Genomic DNA, 24,414 nt, shown 5'->3' on the forward strand with positions numbered 1-24,414 from the left:
TGGTATCCGATTATTATTGGTATCATTAGCAGGTATTTGTTAACGGCATGGGAGAGGTGCAATCAAGTTGATCATTGTTTTCTTGTGAAAACTGATCATCTTCTAAAGACAAACCCCTAGAGCATTTTTGACAAGCCAGTGTAAATCTTCAGTCAATATTGCATGAATCAACTTTAATGTAATGACATAAAGCAAAGGGAAAATACAGGTATGGGATAAACATATGTCTTCTAATGCTTAGGCACAATGGGAAGCCCCCTTATCTGCTTCCGTAATGCGCCTTATTATGCTTAAGTAATGGGTATTAGAAGCCAAGCAGTATGTTACATCTCCTCCTACATGGTACATTCCCATACTGCCTAGATACATATGAATCCTGCATGTCACATGTCATTACATTTTCTGAGACTCTATCTCCATCCATGCTAAAAATACACAGAGAGAAAGAGAGAGAGAGAACTTGAGTGTAAGCAACAGATACTTCTGCACAGACCCTTGGCAATACCAAAGACTGAGAGATTTATACATGTGTTTATTATTCATCATTGTTTGAAGAAGAGCATTTGTGAAGATAACTGGCCCTAGGGGTTTTCATAGCAAGCACCCACTAGGTGCTTGCACCCATCCGTTTCTGAGCTGGACACGCGCAAGCGAAGCCCTCTCCACCTGCCTTTTCATCTACATGGTGGCCTGATTTTTTTTCTGAAGTGCTTAGTTACAGAGCCATTCCCGTAAAAATAACTCCAGAGCTATCCATAAATACTCTCGCTCAGAAATTCCAAGCAGTGAACAAATCTGTGAAACTCGTGACCTGCTGGTGTCCCGCTCCTCTGCTGTCGAAATACAGGGACCACAGAGCCCTGAGCCTGCTGTGGGGACGAGCCACCTCCCGGCAGCCTCTGTCCTGCTGCCTCTCCCCTCTCCCAGCGAGGGTCCCCGCTGCAGGGCCACCTGCCAGCAGCACGGGGTGGCCTCCAGGAGTCCACGTTACGATAGGGATGCAAGGCAGACTTTTTGGACCAGACCCCGCTCCCCTCCCCCCAAAAACCAGGGAAATCATTAGTGGCCTAAAACCTCGCTCTAGCGGCTTCATCGCTGGCGTTCCGGAGTTGGATTTGGTCTTACATATGAGAGACAGGGGAGGAGCAGCGGTCCCCTGGTGACATGTGTCAGGCAGAAACATGGCACATGCTCGAAGTACCCCCGGTGTCCCGGGCTTTTGCACTTCTGCGTGAACAGCCGAATGGGCAGACCCCTCCTGCTCAGCTGCAGCAGATGGAGCGGTGAGGCAGGCTGCGCGTCTGCGGGGCTGGGCAGCAGAGCTGTGCTCTCGAGCTCCAACTAATGAAGCTGATTTGATGAGCTGATTATTCTTGTGTATTAGTGCGTCGCTGACATGGTGCTCCACACTGTACCACACACAGAAGGAAGGGTACAACACGGGCTCCCTACCAAGCTTTCCACCTAGGCGAATGGACCAAACGATCCAGAAAGGCGGGGTTCTTGATGACGAGGAGGAGACGAAGCCCCTCTTTGTAACAGAGCACTGCAGCTTTCTGAGCTGGAATGTAGCAGCATTCCTAATTTAGATACTCTGGTTGAATTTTAAGTGGAAGTGAACAAAACATTTGAAAAGCTGTCCCTGTTCTCTCAGCAGGGAGACTTCGAGAATTTTCTGGGTTTGGGGAAGAAATACTGGCACAAAACCGGTCAGAGTTTTCCCAGGTAGAGATGTGATTCCTGGAAGCAGGCATGGGTTTTCTAGATGTGACGGATGTAAACAAAGAAGGGTTGGTTATCAGGAGGTGATTCATGATGAGAGGGATAATGATGAATAGGTGTTATGACAACAACTGCTCTGCAGCTGTAGCTCTCTCCTCTGCCACAAACTGCCAAAAACTCAACAGCTTTCTCCTGGGACCTTCTAATGACAGTAAACAAGGCTTGACAGTGTCCAACACAAAAGGTACATGACTGTTGACCTCCTCATGGCAGGAGAAAATTGGCTAAATAACATCAAGACATGGACTTGCAGGTACCTGTTAAGTCTCTGGGCTTTTGCAGACAGCAAAACATCCCCCCAGACAACATTATTCCTGGTTTACATAAGCCATTAATTATGTTAATAATGTTTCTACCTGTGCAGTTTCTCCAATTTTAGCTCAATATTCCTCCCTCAAGATGCAGAAAAGTACCTTCTGGGAGCACAGGGACAGCTTTTTATATATTTTTGTTCATTTCCACTCCAAATTGAAAGAGAGCAAGGCCCGGCAGAATTATTTCAGGCAGAGTGGTGGTTCTGCTCTTGCTGAATCATCTGTGACAATGATTAGGCAAGAACACAAAAATAAACATTCCTTGGCAGCCAGGCTCCAATCTCCCCTACAAAGTATCAAACCCACCATTTAGAGATCAGCCGCAGAGTTTGAAAAATACTGCGCTAGGTCACTTGGTCTGTGCTTGGCACGGAGAACAAGCTGTACCGAACGCAGAGAAGCTCAGCACAGTCCAGAGAAGGGACCAGTTATACGCTGGCGATCAGGTGCTCCAACAGAGCTACTGTGTAGTCTCCACCAGGGTATCTGGATGCGTGCAGAATGAACAGGAGAGGTTTGCTAGAGGGTGCAATGTGAGGCTGAATGCATACAGAGGTCTGCTGGAAAGTGGGGTGGACATATGATAGTGTTACTCGTAATATTTATGTATTCATATATATTTGAATCTTTGCAGATTCCCTTGCTTCAAGTGTCTTATTCATGCGAGTCCCATGCTTCACCCCATCTGGGAGGTTTCTGCTTGTCAGCTCCTCGGCTCTGTCATTCCTCATTACAACAGTCACCTGTGAGGATAGGTAGAGAAACAAAAGGCCAGATGCACAGCTGCACAGATGAGTGGAGCACACTGTAACAAAGGAGAGCAACTCTCTTTGGACATAACTAACGTGTGAACTTGCTTGACTGTTTGTAATTCCGTTTCTTGTTGCCTGTTCTCACAGCTATGCTGAATTTAAACATACAGCATTTTCCAGCCACAAGTGTCCTCTTTTTCATATGATAAGGCCTATTGAATCTATATGTTGAGGCTTTAAGGAGAATGGGGATTCAGGGAGAAGGAAGGATGAAGGGGGAGGAGTGAGGGTTAAGGCAGAGAATTTTGAGTCAAAGTCACTGAGTTCCTTTCTCAGTTCTACCAGAAATTTTCATGCACAGTGTTGGACATGCCACTTCACCAACATGTGCCTTGACTGAGAAATCCGTTAAATGGAGACACCAAACAGCCCACACCATGAGGTCTTGCTGGGTGTCCTTGATGCATGTTTGTGAGTTTCTGAGATACCACTTGGGCTAGCACCACAGAGAAGTTTTTAACTAATCAGGCAGAGAAGGAAGTGGAGGCTCTGAGATCTGGAAACATCAGTCTGAGGATTCATGCCTGGCAAAGAATGTCAATACTATTGCCAAGTGTATTCTGCTGAATTTTCTGTGAGGTGACTTCTTGTTTCTACACAACAGCAAATATCCCATGAGGTATGAAAGACCACTGCCATATACCTGCACCACATTTCCACTGCAAACCAAAGTACTCATTGATTAAAATTTCAGAGAAGTCATGGGATGGTGCAAGGAGTGGTGAGTTCAAGGACCAAAAGCGAGGGGAAATTCCAATTTCCCACGCTGTTCTCAATCACTTCTACAGCCATTTTAGATCCAGTGGCTTTATAGCTGGAAAGTTGTGTTGCACATAAAGGCTGAGTTTCCCACCCAGAATCTACAAACCAGAATCTCATTCATGGCAGAGAATCACTGGATGCCCCCTCCCTACCTTGTGCCTTGGAAAGCTGAGATGAGGAGGAGGTGCTCAGGCAGGAGATGACATCTGCTGTCCAGGGGCCCTTCTGCTCCATAGTGGGATGGGATTGGGTTGGGCGTGCAGCTGGTCTGCACAACTTCATGGTGCAGGCCTTTCTGGCTCTCTTACCTCCAGAAGCAGAAGTCTGGATTACACAGACAGTCCTCTGGCTCAAGAGCTCTGCTGCCAGTCCTGAGCTATCAGCCCAGCACAGGAGCTGTACAGGGGAGTCACAGAGGCAGAGCACACCTCTCCTGCAGAGCCATGGTCACCACCTGCCTGCGAGCTGCTCCAGGAGCTCCTGCTCCACTCAGCTTCCCACTACGTATTTTGTGATTGTCAGTCTCATGAAGATTTTGATAAGAAGCTTTCTGGGCCAGGGAAATTGGCTGCCTGCTCCATATCTGTGCTGTTGTTGACAGTGTAGGACCCCACATTTCGAGGCCAGACAGAAAGTGATAGATAGCTCCAGAAGACATTCTTATCTGAGGTTTATTGAACTGTCTTATTAAATTGCTGCTCTCTAGTCTATCTCTCCATTGACTACATAGGTTACCTAAGGTATGTCTCAGGGAGGTGTCTCAGGTCTCCTCCCAAAGCTTTGGTAAGATAAAACCAGGCCTGAATGTGCAATGACCTCTGCAGTGGTTAATAAGCTGGGTGTGCTGTGTCTGTCTCCTTGTGCCTTCAGCTGTCCATTTCTGTTTGCCATGCATGCCTCTTCCCCTCCTTCTCCCCCTCTAGCTCCTTTTTTTTTTTCCATCCCTTTTTTCAAGGATGAATACATAATTCCCCATCTTTTTATAAAGGGGTTATACAACATCTGGAACAGCACCCAGACACGCAATGCTCTGGTCCATGCTGGAGACCTCTCAGTGCTCCTGCAGTCCCTTAAATCTGACCATCCAGAAGCACCTGTTACCAACAGCTCGCTCTGAGTCAGCTTCCTCTACCATCATGTGCATGCAAATTAAACATATTTTTCTGCACAGGCCATTGAGAATAACATGAGTGCTTATTTTCTGAGCCATGCTATAGCTGTCTTCTTGGTAAAACATAGAAAGTTTAAAAAAAAAAAAAAAAATCATGCTCACTTTAAATGACTTCTGAAGGAATGCCTAATGGATAAATTAGGCATTTCTTGGCTGTGAAGGTGGCACCTTTCAGTGACATCCCATGATGAAAGCTTTGGGAGTGGTGACCTGGTATGGTGACACGTTAATGTGAACAGCCTCTCTCAGCTACACATTTTATGACAGGATCTGAAGAGTGAAGGATTAAAAATATATTAGTTATCAACTGTTTTTCAGATGAGTTTCTTAATACAATAAAACTTAAAGGCAAGCTGGTAGGGTGCTGTGAAATCTACAGATATTTATGAAACAGTAAGCAAACCTAAAAGGCTGTGGTTTTTGAATGTGACTTGGTAATTTTCTAGCAGAGTTACAAAACAGAAAAGATCTGCATTTGGATTATTGTTTTGAAGACCTGTTACTTACCTAAATCTTGAGCCAAACTTTTTCTGATGTGGAAGTTGGGTGGGAGAAAATTCTCGTACACCCCGTTTGCACCCCCTGTGCCCTGTGCTAGAGGTGAGGTGTTGGTGAGAGTTGCCAAGAAAATGAGTGGCAGCGTTTGGGGATGGAGAGGCAGAAACCTAAGCCAGGACACCTGGGAGATGCTCTGATCCAGCACACGCACCTCCTTACATATCAGGAACATAATTGCACCTCGTCTTTCCCTCCTCTTCTTTATTCCTCCAAAACCCAAGTTTTGTCTTAAGGGCACAACCAAGCCCTATAAAAGTTTACTCTGACACCCTAATTCTGAATGTTGGGGTTTTTTCTAGGAAAGGAGTGTAAACGCAATGGAGTATGAAGGAGACTACAGCTTAAGTGGGGCAGAAGCTTGCGTAAGAGAAGATTAACGCTGGAGAGCTGGCTAGGAGGGGCCAGAGTAAATAATTTCTCTTCCTCAGAAAACTGAGCGTATGCAAGGAGTAGCAGACAGTGACTATGGGAAAACCTGTCAGAACAAAGTAGCAGTCTTCCATTCTCTCCTACCTACAGACGCAGCCAAATGTACAAGAATGGGGTTGGGGGTTGTTCATAAATAGTCTGGCTGCTGTTTGTCAGAGGCAACAGTTGAAATGTCCGTGCACAATTGTTACTTTAGCATGTGCTAAAAATGACAATGGCATCCAGTCGCAATGGCCCCGCTGAGAACTGTCGTTCCAAGTCACAGTCATAAAACTACTGGTGGGTGGTCTTCATCTCCGCTTGTCCTCATTATCATTTCATTGTGTTTCTGTGGCCCACTGCACCATGGCACTCCCTGCATTTTAAAGCATTTCATTGACGGGGCAGTTTGACATTCATATTTATATGTCCTTGTTGTATTGCAGTGGTTTCTCCTATTCTTGGGATCCAAGCCTTTTGTGAAGTGGTGTGAGGAAGATGTGTATTCAAATCTTGGCTCAATGAATTGGGTATTGTCAGGAAATAACAGAAAGTACTGAGGATTTAAACATCCTGGACCCTATCCTGCTGCTGCGGAATGTAATGGAAGGGTTTTTCTTGCCAGGGACTGAAAGCAAGGCTGTGGAAGAGGTCAGATGGGCAGCACATACCTGGTTTGGGGTTCAAGAACAAACTTACCGGGTCACAATGCTAATAGGAGGCAGTCTGCTCTCTGTCCTCCTCCACCAGGAGTGGACAACAAAGCTCCTGTTGACTCTAAAACCAGAAAGTCCAAACCCTAATAATATCTCTTTTATTTCCTAATTCTTCTTTAACATGCAAGTCAAAAGCTAAGCAAACCCTATATGCAGCTCAGTGACTGGGCAAAGCTTGAGCTGTAAAAGCAAAATGTTTGCCAACCCTGTGGAAAATAAAAACAAGAGACAGCTTACACAGTAGAAAAGGAAAAAAAAACAACTATTGAAACCTGAAGATTTACTTCAATTGTTTTACTTGCGCTCTTGGCTGATGGCTCCTCTGCTTCAGAAACTGGGGCCAGAGCGGAGGATTTGTCCCCTCCCTCCGTTCCTCAGGCAGGATGGCTGGGGGGCACAGCGGAGACTTGATGCATGCTGGGCTGCCTTGCCCTAGCTGGAAAGCAGAGTAAAATGGGCAGACATAGGAGGCACGTAGGGCTTCTGCCATTTTGCGGGGCCAACATGTACATAGGCTCTACAGAGGGATCTGGACAGGCTGGATCAATGGGCCGAGGCCAACTGCATGAGGTTCAGCAAGGCGAAGTCCCGGCTCCTGCACTTGGGTCACAACAACCCCATGCAACGCTACAGGCTTGGGGAAGAGTGGCTGGAAAGCTGCCCAGCAGAAAAGGACCTGGGGGTGTTGGTCGACAGCAGGCTGAATATAGGCCGGCAGTGTGCCCAGGTGGCCAAGAAGACCAAGAGCATCCTGGCTGTATCAGAAATAGTGTGGCCAGCAGGAGTAGGGAAGAGATCGTCCCACTGTACTCAGCACTGGTGAGGCCGCACCTCAAATACTGTGTTCAGTTTTGGACCCCTCACTACAAGAAGGACATTGAGGTGCTGGAGCAAGTCCAAAGAAGGGCAACGAGGCTGCTGAGGGGTCTGGAGAACAAGTCTTATGAGGAGCGGCTGAGGGAACTGGGGTTGTTTAGCCTGGAGAAAAGGAGGCTGAGGGGAGACCTTATCGCTCTCTACAACTACCTGAAAGGAGGTTGTAGCGAGGTGGGTGTCGGTCTCTTTTCCCAAGTAACTAGCGATAGGACAAGAGGAATCGGCCTCAAGTTGAACCAGGGGAGGTTTAGACTGGATATTAGGAAAAATTCCTTTACTGAAAGGGTTGTCAAGCATTGGAAGAGGCTGCCCAGGGAAGTGGTTGAGTCACCATCCCTGGAGGTATTTAAAAGATGTGTAGATGTGGTGCTTAGGGACGGGGTTTAGTGGTGGACTTGGAAGTGCTACGTTAACGGTTGGACTTGATGATCTTAAAGGTCTTTTCCAACCTAAACAATTCTATGATTCTATGACTCTATTCTATAGGTGGCTTGTTGTGTGGCAAACACCCCAGTTCTCCATACACGGCTCTTCCAACTTTCCAAGTTTTGCTTGTTCCAGGCACATAAAGGAGCAGCTGCTGCTCATGTGTGCATGTGTTGTTGCCCAGTGAGGAGTTGAGGATGTGTCTTGGCAAATGGCAAGAGCCTTAAGTTTGCAGGTTAAATGCCACAGAAGGGAAATGAAAAGATAGACCCAACTAAAAATCTAAGAAGGTGTTTGTTTAAATGCTCTACAGATGACTGTTCAAAGCAGGGCAAAGCACAGCTTGCAAATCAAAATAAAGAATGAATACAATATCTGACATGGGCTTTCTCCAAATTTTCATTAAAAAAACTACTTGTGGACAAGAAGTCAAGGGGCTGCTTTTAGCCCAAAGACCAATCTGCTCCAGAAGCACCCCTTCCTGGAGTATAGCTTTTAAACCTGACCACCTTCTCAAACCATTAGTGAGAATGCCAAAATTGTTAGAAGAGCCCTTAGCCCCACAGGATCATAATTTCCTTCTTTACCCAGAGAACAGGACCATGCAAGAAGGAGGTGTGCGGGCATCTTGCATTGCTCTTCCAACATGCCTCAGCCCTGATCTACAAGCTTTCAGAGCAGGATTCATCCCCTGTGCTCATTCAGTCCTTGGCCTCAGCTGTTGGTGCCAAAAGTGAGAGTGATGAGAGCCAAGTGGGATGACAGTTTTTGTGCTGTGCTCCTTGGCCGACTAGAAACTGGACAGTGAGACAGCAATAAAGATGCCTTTCTCAACCATTGTGCCTAGATCCACAGCAAACCACCAGCAGCAATAACTGAATCCTGTACTTTTATGCTTATATAGCAATGACCTGAGATGGAAGAGGTGGCTCTGGACACGCAGAGTGGGCCAGTGCACATCTCTGTGGAGCATCTCTGACGTGCTGTAAACTCGGGGCAGGAGATCCCTGCCTAACCCTCCTCTGTGAGACAGGAGTCATGCACAACAGAGCTAGCAATAGTAATACAATTTGTTTAAATATTATTTGCCATGGTTGTAGCACTTCTGCTGGTGAATGACTGATGGACCAGCTGGAACTGCATGGATCATATTTGTTAAGTTTTCGGTATATTTTTGCTTTTGGCTGTCAATGGTTCAGACTCATGATTTTCATCTTGTGCCTTATTTATGAGCTGTTTGAGTTGACAGTTTCCTATTTGCCATTCACCCCTCATAGTATTGAGTTGATCACCTAAACCACACAGTACCCCTTCTGTTTCCCTCTGGGTAGGTGAAACTTGTCAACGAGAACAGTAAGCAAGGAAATACCACCGCGAACACATAAACATTCGTGGGTTTTATGTGAATAAGGACATTACAAAGAGCAACCAACCACTCCAACACTAGTCAACCCTCACTTCCCTAAGGAAATACCTAGAAGACACAGCATGGAATGAGAATTCAAATGGAATTTAAACACATATTCACCAGTCCTGTTTTTCAGCACTTAACCTGCTCTGTTATTTGGACCCTCAGTCTTTGGTCATGTTGCAGTCTTTCTTGGAGATAATATTAGCTTGTATTTTTAATGCTAGCGTGTGATTTCCTGATGAATTCTCTTACTACTCATGCAGGAGAGGGGAGAGGTTCACGTTAAGGAGCCTAACTGGTTATTTGGTTATTATTTGGATCTGTAATGTGTGCTCTTACCAGCCTAAAAAAGAAATGAACTTTAGACAAGGTTCTGACCTACATGCAAAAATGAGACCTGACATTTGAAACTTATTAAGTGCTTTAATTTAAAAGGCAAGTAATTTCATCAAATGGATGTAGCTTCCTCCCGTACTTGGAACTGCACAGGTGCCCAAGTCTTTCACAAAACCAGGAGCATCGCTCGTTTTAAAGGTGAATCACTTCCCTTCCCCAAACAACCTGCAAAAGAGAATCTATAACGATTTTGTTGTGGTTTAACTTTTTTCTACTTTTCGTTAACTTTTCATTAACTTTGTTAATGTTGCTAATAAGAAAGTGGGGGGGGGGGGAGAAAGGTGCCAGCCATTAGACCAACATATTTTACATCCTGCCTTGATTCATTTAAGAAAGACTGCAAGAACATAAGATTGTAAGAAAGATTGTTACAAAGGATTGCGAAAAGATGAATCTTGGAAGAGATTGCACAAGAAAGATTGTTATAAATCATGTGCAGAGACTGCAGGGAAATATGGAAAGGAAAGAAACCTTTTTCCTAAATACAGAAAAGACAGGTTTAAAAGAGGAAGCAAGGGACACCAGAACACTGCTGCTTTGAATGTTGCATTACGTTTAGTTGGATTTCATGTAACAGTATGTGTCACTGACGTGACTCCTTCAGCATATACATAGGGATAAAATTTCATGCGGTGGTATTTTACACTGCGTATAGCAAAGAGAAAAATAGAAATACCCTTTCAAAAAAGTGTTGTCGGGTTTTTTACTTTAATTTTCTTCTGTCAGTATCAGTACTGGAACTTCTGCCTGTGGATTCTGTAGTAAATAGGAGAGGTTTTGCCGTGCATTGTCCTCAGTGCCTGGCTGGCTGCTCAGAGGCTGCTTTGCTCACTTAGAAGCACTCAGCAGGGAAACGGGGTCATGTTGGGAATCAGCACGGACAGCTGTGACCCAGCGTTGCCCAGTATCCAGCATTACCGAGAGGGCCCAATCATAGGTGGGGGAAGTGCCCTGGTCCCTGAGCACCATCACCTATATTACCGTATGTACACTCTGATAGGGTGCCAACAAGCTCCTCACGCTCCCCGACTCCCTCCAGCCCCATCTCACCCATTTCTCTGGGATGCCAGGTCCTCACACCTCCCCTGGCTCAGCGGGAACGTTGCTTCCCAAAAAATCAAGCAGCCCCAAAGGCACCCATCCCAAGATGACTGCAAGCAGCCGTTCCTGGTCCGGCCGGGCATACAGAGGTGCAGGCACTGGGGTCTGGGGTCCAGAAAGGTTCCTTCCAAAATGCTAGGAGTCACATTGTGTTTTGAAGGCTTAATTTGGTAATTGGGCAGCCCCCCCCGGCCATCTGTGCCGAGTGGTATCTGCACTCGCTGGCTGGGCAGAGGCACTTGGCTCCCCCCCCAACAGCCTGACACCTCTGATTAGGGAGCACAGCCTCCCCACGCCCCACTCTCCCCCCATCCTCTCCGGGAGAGGCAGCTCCTGCCAGGAGGGTGTTTGGGTGCCCAAATCTGGGCAGAAGGGTGGCCGAACCGGGTCTCACCAGCAACACCTCTAGTGCGGCAGGAGCTGACAGCAGGTGCTGAAGCAGGAGACGGGTACAGCGCTTCCCTGCTGCACCCTCCCAGCCTTCAGGGTTCTGTGGGTTGGAGAGGCAGGAAGGCTGTGTTCACAGCCACAGCTCCCTCAGTGTCCAACGAGTCTCTGATTTTGAAGCTTTTCTTCCAGGCCTAGGCACTGTTCTTGTAAGTGGCTCCAAAACTGTATTGAACCCCAGCATCCAGAAACATCAGCAAGAAGCATTTTTTTGTCGTGCAGATGTTTTTGGACATATGCTTGATGTGAGACTGTCACATCTTCAGAATGATCCCCCGTGAAGGAAGGGAGAGAGAGTGTGGGAATGCCTAGGTGGTCTGAAAAAACCTTCAGCGCTGTTTTGATACCAGTGGTGGCGTTGCATATCATTCTGGGAGGAATATTCATGGCTAAGCTCTAAGCCTCTGATTTATAATGGAAATACTGATAGATCCAGATCCATTTGCAGATGCTATTATAATGTTTCATCCTGGGGAGGGGAGGGGGAAGGGAAACAGCCTCCTTCCCCTTTCATTTTAAATATCGGTACACTCCGGTATTGGTTTCATGAAGCATTTGGATGGGTCCTTATTCACAAATGAATAAAAATGAGTAAAGTCCTCAGAATCAAAGGTAAGCCAAAACTGGCACCCATAAGCACAAGGCAACCCAGAGAGCCCATCTGCAGCCAAACCATGCAGCAGACCCAGACACAGCTTAAAGGCTGGCAACAAGACCGCCTGCAGAATCTGCCAAGGAGCCAGATGCTGTTGCTTCCCAAGCTTGGCATGAGGGTTCCTGATTGCCATCCAACAAAGAGGAAAAAGAGGAATGATATAATGTGGTGGGATAAAACACATCCCACCTCAACCTCCTTTATTGCTCATTGAAAAAAAATCGTGGAAGATACTATTGGAAATGTATCATTGTTTTCAGAAATACATACATTAGCCACAACAATGGCCTTGCCAAATGGGAAAAGTAGGAGCTATTTAAATGTATGTGCCATTTAAAAAAAAAAATTAAATCTTCATATGCTGTGTTTTGGGTATGGATGTCTTTGTGTCTTTTGTTAACTGTTACAGTGATAACCACTAAAATGAATACAAGTGTGGCAAAAAGCTTCCAGTTTTTTACAGTAATATTTCAAAATCCCCTGTCTCGGCACAGCTGTCTAGATCAGATAGATCACAGTGATGGCTACCGAATGTAAAGAAGCCAGGTTTGTAAAACGAGGTGCAGAGAAATAAAAAAGGAAACTGTAAATAAAGATATGTGCTGAGAAAGACATTACGAAACAAAAACTGTATCAAGGCGTTATACAGATAAGGGCTCTGCTTTTTCCACGGTTGCACAACTCTGTGTTGATGTAACTTGATTTCATTGGCATCGCACCTGAGGGAAACTGGAGCAACGCTCTGAAGGATTTGGCCCAGGCAATATAAAAAGAAGTCGTGGGGCTGTGCACCTGAGGATATATAAAGCCATGAGGGCACCATCACGTATGGCAGTGGAAAGGACGAAGCGAAATAAATAGGAAAATATACGTAAAATAATATGCTGCAGGTAGGTAAAGAAATAGGAAGCAGTAAAAAAGTGATGTAAAAGAAGAAATAAGAAAATACTGGTAGAGGTACCTGAACAATAACAGCTGTTATCATTACTCTTATCATCATCATCATCATATCATATTTTGAAAAATACCAGGTGCTTCCGTAAATGATATTTCAGGGCAGCTCAAACATATTTGCAAATTCAAGTGAATTTTGCCAGAGACTTTCAGCTGAAAGAAATACATCAGAACATGGTAGACAAACCAGTCCCGTAATTTCCATTGCTAGCTGTTTTAGCATAGTCAAAAGATTCAGGCACCTGTTAAAAAAGGGAAGGCTTCCTATAAAATCAAGGACAAGGGATCCCCTTTTATTCAATAGCACAGTGGTTAGAGCAGTCGCTGAGGACAAGGAGACTCAGCTTCAATTAAGTCTGTAGTCCCGTGTCCAGGGTGTTGTCTGAACAGGGTTGTGGTGCGACTTCACATCTCTTCTGGGCATGGGAGAATATTGAATATTAAACCTGAGCCCTCCACGTTAACAAAACTGCTCTGGCTGCTGCGATACAGGCTCACAGGGGCACTTCTCTCCCGTTCTGTCATCCCAGCTTTTACAACCCTTGGCTTTCATTAATATTTTTTATTGTAATTATTTTATTGTAATTGTTTTGGCTTAGGAAGATGCTTCATTTTCTTTACCTGAATCGAATCACTTTTAGATTTGCTTTTTTAATTCTTGTCTGGTTTTGGTCATTCTAACTCATTGTAATTCTTTATCAAATCCAATTATTCATACTTTCAACACACACATTCAATAACCCAATTAGTTGCACAGTCCTTCTTACAACATTTTCAGCAGGGTAAGTCAAAAATACTTGGTGAAATATGAGGTATGGAAATATGGACTATAGAATAGTGAGAAGTATATTGTAAAGTGTTGCATACTAAAAGATACAAGGTTGCTCTTGGTGCACCTCTGAGTTTCAAATACATATTTATATTTACAGAGCACTATATGTGATAAAGCTATTGTATGTGTAAAATCCCCACTGTTAAGAATTTCAGTGACAACCACATTTATGCACTGGGAACTGAAGAAATGTGATACCATGAGGTGGTGTATCTCAAATGGTTTCTCTCACCTTTGCAAGCCACCGGGAGATGTTTCCCTTTCTGGACCTGGACATTTAGGACTAATAATAAGGCAAGCTTCAGTTTGAAAGGCTGCTATGTGTTTTTATAGCCGATCGCTCCAGAGTATGTAACCTAAAAAGTATGTATTATGATGCATTTGTTTCTTGCTCAATATAACTCTCTTCTTAGGGGACAACATTGCCTACTGCAGCAATATCGTATCATGATATCATATTATAGAATGAATTACAGTATTACAGAAAACACAGGCACTAATGAGCACTGAAGACTATAAGCAGGATTGCCCAAGATTTTCTATTCTAAAATCTTGCTTTGTTATATCCTAACTTGGCTGAACATTCACCACTTGAGGTAAAATTTTCCATGATGCTTGGCTGTCTCAGGCTGATAATTACGGTTCTTGTTTTGCTAAGTTTTAGAAAAAAAGCTCCTTCCTTAAATAGGGCCATTTTCTCATGTGAAATGAGTTCTCACATTAATTGACTGGCTTTGGACTTCTGTTCTTTGGTGGAAGGAATAGGAAAAAACGTCAGCTCTCTGAGATTTAATAACAATATGGTGCATCAGCAAAATGCTGCCGAGTCTGACCATGTTACAGCTTTGAAGAAACCAGGTCGGTTGCGTCCGGCAGAGATGGGCTGGAGGCAAGCACCGAAATCCTCTGGGCCGACCTGAGCAGACGTCACTTTGGGGTGGCGTGCCTACATCCCGCTCCCTCACCCTTGCTGCACCTGGGTGCCGCTGCTGCCTGCAACACCCCCCCTTTCCCACTTCGGGGAGCAGGAGCTGCCCCCCCGGGCTCCAGCGCTACACTGAAATAATAGGCAATCTCCTTTCTGGAGGTGTTGAGCCTGCACGGTCGAACAATGGCTTTCACGCCGGCATCACTTGCGCTCCTCCAGCTGCCTCGGCCACTGCACGGGGCTTGTGGCGAGCGGCCTGCTGCTGCGCCGAGCAGCGGCCCTGGGGGTCGGGGAACACCCTGTCCGTCTGCTGCGGCCAGGCAGAAGTTCGATTGCTACCCCCCCTGAACAAGGGGGGTGGCGCAGATCCCGGACCCCAGCCCCAGCCCTCCCTGAAGACGATCTGCTGCTTCAGCAGAGCAAGCGTGCTGGGTGCCAGCGCAGGTCCCTCCACCGAGGACTTCTTGGCCGTCGGGGTGTCTCCGGCCGGCGGAGCACCTGGAGAGCTGGCGCCCGCCGGCAGCAGCTGTGGCGGAGGGGGGCTGGCGGGCCATCAGGCTGAGCAGCGAGCGGCAGGGGGGCACCCCGAGGGGCCCTGTCCCCGCTAGCAGAGGGGAAAGCAGGCTCCGGGTTATTAACGGCTTCCCTGGAAGCCGAGCCGGGGCCGGGGCCAGGGCGGGCAGGCGGCCAGCCCAGCATCCCGGGAGGCTTCCTCGGCTCTCTTCGCCCACCTCTTTTGCTCCATCCAGTGGTGACGAGCCACCTTGGAGCCTCCAGGCTTTGAGGACGAGGACGAGGGGCACCGGGTGCCTCAGCCGCCCTGCCTGGCTTTCCTGCAGCCCTCCAAGAAGGATGCCCTCGCCTGCCCCAGCTCCTCCCCAGGTACCGGGCTGCTGGGAGCACACACAGCCCCGCTGTGCGGCCGTCGCCCCTACGGAGAACGGCTGGCTCAGGGCTCCAGCACCCCTCCGACTGCAAGACACCGTCACTGCCTTACAGCCCCGGCTGCCGAGGAAGCAGCAGCAGTCGGGGACCCTCGCCTTTGGGTACCAGCGGTGCTTTACGGCCGGCCAACTGCCTGTCCAAGTCCTCCCTGGGGTGGGAGTGGTGAGGAAGGGGCGGCTGATTTCCCCATCGCTTCTAGGAAGAGGGAGAGCAACAGGGGCCGAGGCCAGGAGGGGCCCCTTCATTTCAGTCTGAGCCTGGGGGGGAGTGTTGGCTGCTGGAGCGAGCCCTCCGCCCCAGGTTTCCACCTGTACCCAAGGTGAAGGCAGCCTGCAGGGTCCCCCAGCTACAGCCAGCACAGCTCCTCAGGTGCTCATCACCAAAGGCAGCATTTGGCCCCCTGTGATTTGTTTGCGATTTTCTTTCATCTTTTTTTTTTTTGCCTTTGACATTCATCTCTATTTTGTCAACGCTAAAACCAGAAAACCTTCATGCTCACAAAAATTTACGTGTTGCCTAAAAGAAATGTGCATTGTCTCGGCAGCAGGGACCCAGCAGTGAAGAGTGAGAACCTTCAACACCCCCCTCCCCGGTCCGTCCTCTCTTACCTGGGGTGTTTCGATGCCACAGGATAAAAATAAATAAAAGCAAGTACTTCCACTTCCTCGGAGCAGAGCTGATACAGCAGTAGCTCACTGGATGAGAGCAGCTCAGACCTGAAAAGCTTTCTTCTCTGTTGGGATCACAGCTTGAGCGTAGGCTTGTTGTGTCGGAATGGGCCTACTGTACCCAAACATCTGAGCTTTCTCCAGCTCCTAGAGGAACATTTTATACTCATTATACATGCAGCAGAATTTCAAAATATGTCCCTGGGACCAGAATGCAGGAGGAGGACATTAAAGGTTAGGAGGTAGTCGGGGAGAAGCAAAAGAAATGAGTAATCTGGAGTTGCCTGATAACCCTTCGAGGCTTAGCCAAAATTAACTGTATCGAGCTGTCATGAAAGGGAGAGATGTGCTACTTGACGTATTGTTAACAAAGAGAGGATTTTATTGCTTTAGTTACCTTTTAGAAGTAAAAAGCAAAGGATCAGCTCCACATCCCAGGTTTCAAAATGTTATGATCTAAGCGCAGAATTCATCACTGCCACCACTAAGAGATCATACATCCTGGAGTGTCATGAGCCATCCGTGATTTGTGTCATTGCAGAGGATGATAAATCACTGCTAAAGACATAACAAGCAGCATCATCGCTGCAACACAATAGATCATGGTGCATCAAGATCTTTACTAAAATATTATTTACAGTTAGCAGGGGCTTGGAATAGCAAAGCAGAAGCCGATATTAATCTTCCCTGTATTGTGCCTTTGTGCACGCTAAGGGCCCTGCCCTGGGAAAAATAGGATCTGTAACGTTCACTGATGCAATAACCACTGGTTGTATACACTGGGGCTGAGAGGGATTAAGTGTATATATATATTTATGGAGAAAAGGAGCAACGGCGAGAGCAAGTGAAGTCCCATTCTTCAGAGCATTGAGAACTCGGTGATTACACTGTTTAGACCCCATCTGTAAATGTGGACGTATAAAGGTCTCTGCTCCTTACAGCAGCACGGGGGAGAGAATTTAGTCATAAAGCTTGAGGGGAAAAGAGACTTGCTGGCTTTCAAAAAAGCTCTAAAGGTCTGGAAAAGTCTTAGGAGTTCTTCCAGCTCTCCTCCTATACAGCACGTGCAAAGACTTAAACAAATTAAGCTTTACTCCCAAAACTACTTTGGGAATCACTTTAAGGGAGGTGCTAAATTAAAAACAACACTTCTGACATAATTAATGTTTTGGGGTTTTTGCCTTAAAAATAAAATTATCCAGAAAACCCATACCCCCAAAAAGCCCCAAAACCCAAAAAACCCCAAACGCAGACAATTCAAACTTCTAACAACTGCTACCAGCTATTTTTATAGGAGACTCTCTGGAAACAGACTCTCACTCTGTCAGTCCAGACAAGTGTTTCTGAGGCACTGGGGACTGTGAGTTATTTCTCTTTCTTATGCAGGACATTGCTGATTTAGGTCACATCAACGGGACTAACAGTTCCATTTAAAGAAATGCTGAGATGGGTAGAAAGTTTTTTAAAAAAATAGACTTCCTACTGGAAGGAAATCTGCATTTCCAAGCTGCTGATGACCTTTTTGACAACAAAAAACCCGTAATGCTTTACAAGAGTCTGCCCAGCTCCAGCCTTTCACTGTCAGCGCAGGAATATTATCCACCTCCTGCCATCCTAAAGACAAAAGACACAAGTAAAGTGCCTTTCAGTTTTATATCAGTTACTCATCCTGTGTTTGCCTCATGATGTGAAGCTGAACCCTCCCACAGACTTTAATTGAGTTAAATCATTGCCAGAACCTTTTAGGCTCCCTCTCGCACACCCTTCAATGCGTGCATCTCTGATGAGGCATGTGAGCGGGGACGCGCTCCCAGGACATCTGGGCAGCAAGCCACCTACCTGCGGCCTCCAAATCTTTCCATCAACTATATTCCACTTCAACGTTGCTTTCCTATTTAGACTATCATCAAAGTTGGGGAGGGGAATAGGGAGGAGCCACGAGCAATTTACTGGAATATATACAGGCATTCCCCAGATTTCCCATCCTCCTCCTTAATTGGATATTATCACTCATTAATGACTCTGTCAGAGCCTGTAGAGTACTAATTGTCTGTGGTTCCTCTCTCTATCCCTCCCCTCTTCCCTCCCAGAGATTAGTCTTTTGTTCAAGTTCATGAAGTTTAATTTCTGTTCCTCTCACCGAGATGGGCAGCGCATCCAACTTTTGTTCCATCAGAGCCATCAGAGCCTGGCATCACCTCCCTGGGATGGTGTTTTAGGATAAGGGGAAGACCCAAAACCTTCTGCCTGCTTCATTATCAGTCACCAAAGCCTGGCTATGCCAACGCTCTCGCCGTGGTCCAGCATAGCAGTGAGCCTGTTGCCACCTCGCACACCCATAAAGCTTCTGTTTCACATCTCAGGCGAGTGGAAACCCAGAAGGAGAGTCAGAAGTCATCTAAACCTTTCAAAAAAAGCAGAGGGGGGGTGGACATTTGCCGTGTGTCACCTCCATTTATCTTTTGAGGGGCTTGTGTTCTTTCAAAGCAAAACGGCTAATCCCAGAAAAACAAACAAACAAACAAAACTTTAAGCGCCTATTAATCAAGGACTGACATGAAAAACGAATGGTTTTGAATGGCTGAATTATTTTGCATTGCTGAGTGCCTTGGTAAGCTTTTGGGGTTTGGCATTTTTCTGGGTACCTTGCTAGGATATTTTAGGTCAGTTTGTTTAAACCATGATACCTGGTAAGGTTTCCACTGGTGCTAGCAAATCCCCTGACATGATTTTGGGTGTGATAGCCTGTTTTGACTTATGGCCTACTTGGTGGGGGCTGGTGTGAGTTCCTGCCATTGTTTCCCTCGTTGCTCTGGAGATGCTCATCCCCGAGGTTCGCCCTTGTTATCATACAGTGCAGCCGGGAGCCATCGGGCTGTGACCCCCAGCGCCGGGGGGGGAGCCCCGCCAGGTCCGGCCATTCCCGCAGCCCTGCCCCGGCATTGCAGGCACTCAGGGAGACAGGTGGCTTCTCTCTTAGACCTTGTCTGGGATTTCTGCCATGCCTGTGGAGCACAGCCCTCCTGCCCCAGTTGCTTTTGTGACAGGGACGCTGGAGCCGAAGTCTGGGCTGTGTGGGGAGGCAGGGGGCTTTTGCTGATGTCTTCAGTGGGGTTGAAGTGTTACTACCTGCTTCCTGCTGTCCTGGGGGCCTGCTAGCAGGAATCACAGATATGCTGCCCATGTGTACTTTTTCCCTTTCCTATAACTCTCCTGCTACTACAGCCGCAGGCTGACTTGTTACTGCTTGCAGTCAGCACAGAGCAATACAGACCTTGGCAATATGCAGAGAACATGTGTGTGTCTTTTAACCACTGCTACCCAGGGAAACCTCACTTTCCAACAAGCATCAGATGACTTTAAGGCGATTCTTCAGGAAGACCCTCCATAACGAGAAATTACTACTTGAAAAAAGATAAAACCTGTTAAAAAAAAACCCACAGAATTGTAGTTTTCTGTTAGCCAAAACGAATGGGTTAAGGTGAAGGTAAGATACTCGCCAAGGAGCTACAGGCTCTCCAGCCATTGAGTCAGCCTGAAGTGGTTCGGTGTCCAGGTCATCCCGGGACACTGACAAGGCGATGGCAAATGATCTGGCTCCCGTCCGGAGGCCTCACGTTTCAGGCTGGTCTGTCTGTCGGGGAGGTCCTGCCGGTGCCTCGTGGCTATCCATCCGTTCCACCTCAGCCAAGGTCAGCCCTGCCCAGGCTACAGGTGCAACCTGCCACTTGGTCCCTGGTTTCCAGCCCCAGCACAGCTCCTGCCCCAGCTGCCAGGTCTGTGCTACGTGCCTGGTGTCGAACAGGTCTTGTGGGTCTTCCTCCTCCCCTCCAGCCCCTGACCATGGTGTAACACCACATCCAGAGCACTCTCAGCCGCTTGGCCTTCGCCCCATGCTTCCTGGGATCTGTTTGCTCCCCAAACTCTCATTCTTAGGATGGTGACATCTGGGCTGATAGATTTACTTTTGCCTGATTCAGATGTGGAGACCGCTTATTTTTCTGAAGACGACAGACGGGAAGGCAGACCTTCCTCTCACACACACCAGTGCCGGCTCAGTGGCGTTTTAGGAGAGAAACTGTTCCAGGGGTTCAGGACACCTGGAGCAGGAGAGTTAGTGTTCCCCGCTCTCATCCTGAGAAATATAGGACAGCAGAGACTACGTGGTGGTTAGAAACTCTGCTATAAGGTCTGACCCATTTTTGTCCTCTAAAAGCAATAGAACATCTGCTCTCAGTATTTCTGTGTGCCATTTCAGAAATATCTGTGGAAGAGCACTGCTAATTCATGCCCTGTCCACTTTCAAATTGTATTATTGCAGCCTCTAGTTTATATATGCTTGGGGATGGATCTTTACATAAACTAAATCCCACAGAATATTATCTTGGGGATAAATTCAGTAGCAAAATGGACCTGTACCTGGCAGTTAAATCTCAGATCGGTCCAGCTGTCCTGCAGAGCCTGCTGTAAGTGGGAATAAATGTTAGTTGCTCTGTGCTGAGGCATCCCTACAGAGCAGCAGCTTTTTGGAGGCTTTTGGGACTTTGCTTCTGGAGGCGGTGGGAAGAAAGGGCTTGGAAAGACACCTCCCACAGCTACCCAGCCCGTAGGCTGGTGCAGGTAGGTGCAGGCGGCAGGCGAGCCAGACCCGCAGGCTTGGTGGGGTAAGGGAAGGAGAGGCGATGGAGATCCCAGAGGTTGCAGCTCCCAGGTTCCCTGCGCTTCAGTGTCATGACCTGGAAATGACAAACAGAAATCCCTGTGGTTAGCCACCAAGGGAGTCCCTCCAGCGGTGTGCAGTCGAGAGGCAGAGGGGCTTGGCTCTGTTTATCAGGGTGCCTTTCATGCCCTGGAAGAAGAGAGCAAAATCCCTGTGGACCCTCCGTGCCAGCCTGAGGTCTGGGAGACCTGATGGCTCCCGGAGGGCCCAGCCACTGCTAAAACTCTTCTTCCATTCCTGAGCAAGAAGTTTTTGTTCTGCAGATATTATCTGCCAGTAAATATTCCTCTACTCCGAGAGCCATCAAAAATGCTGGCTCCACTTATTTTAGAGTCCATCTTTGACCTTTACCGCTGTGAAAAACACCTACTGATATTCCACCAGAGGCTATAAAACATCTGGCCTGACTGAGCACTAAATAGCTGGAATTTTCTATCCATTTCAGTCTGTGGCATTGACCCCAAACAACAATTTATCTGTACCATTTCCGAGTCCCCCGGAACCCGTGGGGCCCGAGATGCCAGGAGTAGCGCCGATCCACCGAGCAAACCCAGCCTGCGCCTGGGTGAATGAAGAAGACACGATTCTGAAGGAAGAACTCTGGTCTTACATAGCGTCATACAGCAGCCTTCAAGGCAGGGCGATGAGACTGAAGGATGTCTGCCCTTACACACACCCTCCGTGCGCCCAGCATCACTGCTGGGTGGTGAAGCAATGGGAAGAGGCAGATGAGACAGCCAGGCAGGGTGACACCAGTTTCCCCTTCAGAGGCTGGGTTTTGCCACCACCATGGCTGTGCCCCTGCACCTCCAAACCCCTCAGGGGCCCCGAGCAGCGCAGAAAAGAGCCAGGTGCAGGGGTTATTAACTTGGACAAACACACGGCCAAAAGCGGTGACTTTTGGCAAGCCTGGGAACAGGGGTGAGGAGAAGACACCTACGTGTCGGCAGGTGGGCTCAGCTACTGCGGTGCTGCACTTGCCACAGCTGCAAAATGCCCACCACTGCCTCAGCTTAGGGTGCCCCCAAAATCTGCAGTCTGCCAGGGTTGAGGGATGGTGCCTTGCCCCACACCCTGGGTTTATGACTCTCCCTCCCCATCTCTTCTCCACAGACCTTGGGGCTGCCGGCTGATGAGGCTGGAGAGGACTGGACATAATTTTGAGGTAATTTTCTTGGAAAGCAAACAACACTTGACCTTGTGTCTCTTTTGGTGGGCCGCCAGGAAGGTCAGCTACCCAGCAGTGTTTTTGGTGGTGGCAACCATAGCGGCGAGGCATCGCAATATCTTTGACCGCACATCTAATTCCCTGTGTTTTCTTCTTCAGATGAATAGACAAAAGACCTCCCAGGCGGGGAGGGGGGGGCCCTGCTCCACCAGAATTTGGATTTTTCACTGTCAGCCAAGCAGAGGATCCAAACTCCAACAATGAGCTCCCTGCTCCAGACGAAAAACATTTATAACCTCTCCAAGCCAAGCTCTGGCAGGGCGATACAAACTGAGCTCCACAAGCTAATGACCTTGAAAGTATCCATTTATCTCGGCCTTTCCCCCCAGCTTGAGATGCCACAGAAAATGTGAGGCTTGCTTTTTTCTACTTTCCTTTTTTTTTGTTTTCCTTTTTGAGCAGAAGGGATGAATATTCAGGGAATGCAGGCAACATGGAAACTGCGCGGTTTCACCTTTCTGGCTGGAGCTCAGCGATGAGCCCCCAGTGGAAACCAAGAGCGGGGGGGGGGGATGAGCCCCCAGTGGAAACCAAGGGGGGGGGGGGGGGGGGGATCAGTCCTCCCGTCCCTGGTATGCCTAGAGGGCAGTCTGCGGGGAAGGGACATCAGTGCTCTGCCTCCATTACCTGACTTCTCCACACTGGCTGCTCCTTCATTAATCTTCATCAATAAACAATATTTGTAACCAACAAAACCCAATCTTTCGAGCCCGTTGTTCTTACACACTAAAGGCAGCTCATAGCTTGGTGTGATCTGACAACCTGAACTGCATTAAAATCCAGGCAACAGGTTAGAAATGTCCCTGAAACAAATGGAGCTGGTGCACAGTAAATGGTATTTCCTCAGGGAGAGCAGTGACTCCCTGGAGGGTTTTACTTTTCAAAGTCAGTGTCTGTTTTCTATGCATTGCCACTGTATGGAAACCAGTAGTTGGACAGCAGGGTGCTCCCTTTCTTACAGGATATACAACTTGGGTGTAAAATAATCCCACTTCATTTCCTTCGGCATTCAGTATGGCCAGCTTAAAGTGAAAAGGGAAGTCACACAAAGCAGCCGATGACGGACATGGGCAGAAGCTGCTACTAAGAAACATCCTTCTACTTACAGAAAAAAAGCCCGATTTGCCAAAATTTTTCTGACTGCTGCTCATTTTAGTCCTCTTACAGATGTGGTGGGACCCATTGGGACCCAACCACTTTATTTGCAGATATCCTCCAGCGTACAGCCCGATCTGGCTGCTGCTCTGCAGATGCTCCAGCACCTGCAGGCTGGAACGTGCCACTCACCTTTGTTCTCAGCCAGTATGGTGGGCTGTCTGCTGGGACTAGCATTTGGACTCCAGAGAGAATTTGCTGGCTGCTGCCTTTGAAGCTGTAGAAGCAAGCAACAGCTCGTGTTTCCATTTTAGGCATACATGTAATGTACATCTTTGCTTACTGGACACTCTGGGATGAAATCCAGCCTCAGGAATTCTTGGCTTCCCTCTGGGTTTTGATGACTTTATAAGAGGTGGTGTTGCACTGAAGGGGTCCGCGGTAGTCATCTCCTGACTCACTGCCAGCAGGATGGAGACTCATACAGAGACTTGAAGAACAGAATTTTTATTCCAGAAGATGCACCCCATGAGGCGGGTGCAGCGCTCCCTGCGCACCCAGAGCTGCCCGCCCAGTGCCATCGCTGCAGATGTGGCTGCAGGACCAGGCATACCAAGGACACAGGACTCAGTGTGACCGCAGGTGAAGGCTGCCCCATGGCTCCGCCGGCCAGATCTGTGCTTTTCGGCAGGGCGGGGAGATTGAGCCAACTCCTTGTACTTTCCCCGTCCCACCCCCTCAAGTGCCTGGCTCCCCGGGTGCTAACCAAACACCCCAGATCACTGGATAAGGCCTCAATTCAGCCAGGTACTTCAGCATCAGCTTTAAGCGAGCGAATAAAAGTTTGTCAGTATTCAGGGAAGTACTTCATGGGACTGCTTGCACAACCAGACCGTATTTAGCTTGAATGCAGCTATCAGAGTCTGGCTGCTTTAAAAGTACCTTTATGATACATGGGTTTAATTATTTCTTTAAAAACAAAAATCCCTTCACAGAAAAGGAAATGCCAAAGCCTTTTCAAAGCTCGTTAACACAGTGAATAAGAAGCCAGAGTTGATTTACATAACAGAGATATACATACGTATGTATACGTGCAAGTACATTTGCATGAAAAGCATTTGCAGAGCACTCTAAAAATAGGAGACATTTCAGAGGTTTTTGGGCAAGTAAATCTTTACATGCTTTTCTGTTTTATTGCTTCCCTCCAAA

This window comes from Aptenodytes patagonicus, chromosome 3, assembly GCF_965638725.1.
Source record: "Aptenodytes patagonicus chromosome 3, bAptPat1.pri.cur, whole genome shotgun sequence".
Lineage (NCBI taxonomy): Eukaryota > Metazoa > Chordata > Aves > Sphenisciformes > Spheniscidae > Aptenodytes > Aptenodytes patagonicus.